Source organism: Myotis brandtii, unplaced genomic scaffold (genome assembly GCF_000412655.1).
Source record: "Myotis brandtii unplaced genomic scaffold, ASM41265v1 scaffold74, whole genome shotgun sequence".
NCBI classification, from domain to species: domain Eukaryota; kingdom Metazoa; phylum Chordata; class Mammalia; order Chiroptera; family Vespertilionidae; genus Myotis; species Myotis brandtii.
Genome location: NW_005370944.1, coordinates 1,406,235 through 1,408,820, shown reverse-complemented (window position 1 = coordinate 1,408,820; position 2,586 = coordinate 1,406,235).

Sequence of the window (2,586 nt, the reverse complement as noted above, 5' to 3'; positions counted from 1 at the left end):
GTTGGCTTCCTCCTTCAATGAAGGAAGCAAGCCTCATGCTCGCTTCCAGCTGCCTGGCTGCCGGCCGCCATCTTGGCTGACAGTTAATTTGCATAAGGATATGCTGATTAGCCAATGGGAAGGGTAGCAGTCGTACGCCAATTACCATGTTTCTCTTTTATTAGTGTAGATGGCTGAATTGGTTCACACCATTATATAGTACATCTTTACCACCAGATCTGATAGACGTAAATAACCTTATGAACATAGATAACAAAATAATTAGGAAGTGATGTTTTTTAGTGTCCATTGCCCATTAACAAAAAGTATTTGATTGTAAATTTATGTAATTTAATTGTTAACAATGACTGCATTTAACAACCAGTTCACAAAATTCCTGCAAATGTAATCATCAGCTCTCACATGCCAGTACAAGCCATCTCCAGCTCCCCAGTGGTAACTGAATGTGGTCCATGACCTCAAGATTACACTTTCTAAGGAAGACAGGCCTATTCATTGTGAGGTCATTGGTGGGGGACAGAGGGATGGAAAACCTGAGAGTCAGGGAAGGCTTCCTGGAGGAGGTGGTGTCACACAGAGACCAAGGGAAGGATAAGAGTGTCCCAGATAGTAGGTGGGGAATGTGCCAGGCTGATGGGAAGACTGAGGAAAGACCAGGAGAGGAGAAAGCACTTAGCATGGACCCAATAAAAAATGAGAGATTCAGTCTGGCTGAGGGAAGCTTGGGTTCCAGTGCAGGTTCTGCTGTAGACACCTCTGTCACTTGAGGCACTCTGTCCTTCTCAAGGTTTCTCCCTTGTCAAAGTGGGTCTCCAAGCCTCTTGATGTTCTAGAGCAGCCGTGGGCAAACTACGGCCCGTTTGAAATGAATAAAACTAAAAAAAAAAAAAAAAAAGACCGTACCCTTTTATGTAATGATGTTTACTTTGAATTTATATTAGTTCACACAAACACTCCATCCATGCTTTTGTTCCGGCCCTCCGGTCCAGTTTAAGAACCCATTGTGGCCCTCGAGTCAAAAAGTTTGCCCACCCCTGTTCTAGAGCAATCAGGCATCTAGGGAGGGGCCTCGTGACTATATAAAGCTGGCCCTCCGAAACCAAGTCTTTACCTCTCTCCCTTCCCCCTTTCACCCAGATCCCAGGTGATCCCCCAAACTCCTGGTTTGGCAGCAGAAAGTAACTGTAATTACAGTCATTTACAGAATAAAGTGCTGCCTCCTAATTACCAAGCTGTGTGTGCAATTCCAATCACGTGTCTAAGGAAACATCTCAGGAGCCCCTCCCCAGAGCCAGCCTGTCAACTGTAGCCCCCAGGCCAACCAGAATGTCATGGGGGCAGGCAGGGCAGGCTGGTGGCTGCTGCTGGACCTCCCTCTGTGGCTCCCTCGGTGCCAGCCAGGCAGGAGACCTGGTTCAGAGACCTGCCTGGAGTGGTGCAGGGAGAAGGGAGGCCGGGGAAGTGCCCCAAGAAGAGGCTGTCTCTGGAGAGGCAGGAGGCTGCCATTCGCACGGCAGGCGGCAGGCGGCAGGCGGCAGGCGGCAGGCGTGCTGGGCCAGTCAGTGCAAGTCAGAGCTTTGCAGCCAAGGAAGGGGGCTGTTTACTGTTTAGGACGCAATGCCGCCACCACCACCACCCCAGAACCCTTACTATATGCAGATTCTCTGGCCTCATACCTATCACCACCCACTGCAGAAATCCCATCAGCAATGACCGTTACTCTTCAGGGAGCCATCCAGCTTTGCCTCACACATTTCCTAGGACAGGGAGCTCAGGACCTCAAGAAGAAGCCTGTCATCTTTGGGGGCTCCCTTTCTGAGAAGGCTCTTCCTCAAACCACGAGAAACCTCCCTCTGCAATTCCTACCCCCAGGTCCCCTCTCATCCCCTAGAGTTGCTGTTTCCTGTGTCCTGGGAACACACTGGGCCTGATACTCACTGCTCCTCTCCTGGGCAGCTGTCCGGCCTCCTGACCCTTGTCTTGTTCCTCAACCCTGCCAGTGTGAGAGGCCCCTGATTTGCGGCTCCCTGGGACTTCTCCCTGTACACATGCTGCGGTGCCTGCATCCAGTCCCACAGCACGGGCTCCTAACTCCCAGGTGGCTCCACCCCTGAGCCCGGCCCATGCCTCCTAGTAGCCTCAGGCCTGCACTCTCACTATATCCAAACCCGGCCGCCAGCTTCCTCAGCCCTGCCCCTCTTCATCCAGTCTTTAAAGCCTCAAACTCCAGCACCTCCTTGTCCTTCTCCCAAGTGTATTTAAACCCCATCTCTCTTTCCCAAGGCCGTCAGCCCTGCCCCACTCAGGCCACCATCCTCTGTCACCTAGACCCCTGCAGTGCTCCCTAGCTGGTCTTCCCACTCCTAGGGTTGTGTGTGATCAGTATGGTTACTGAGAAATTCAGAATGGCCAATAGTAGATGAGGGCAAGGGGATAAAATGAGGCAGAAAGAGGCACGGGGGCCAGGTCCCTGAGACCTTCAGTGTTCAACTAAGGTTCGTGACCTTGCTCTGATGAATTTTATATCTTAAATTGTGCCTAGGGCATGTCTTACCTTCTGCAGAAGCTGAGAGCCTGCCCTGCCCG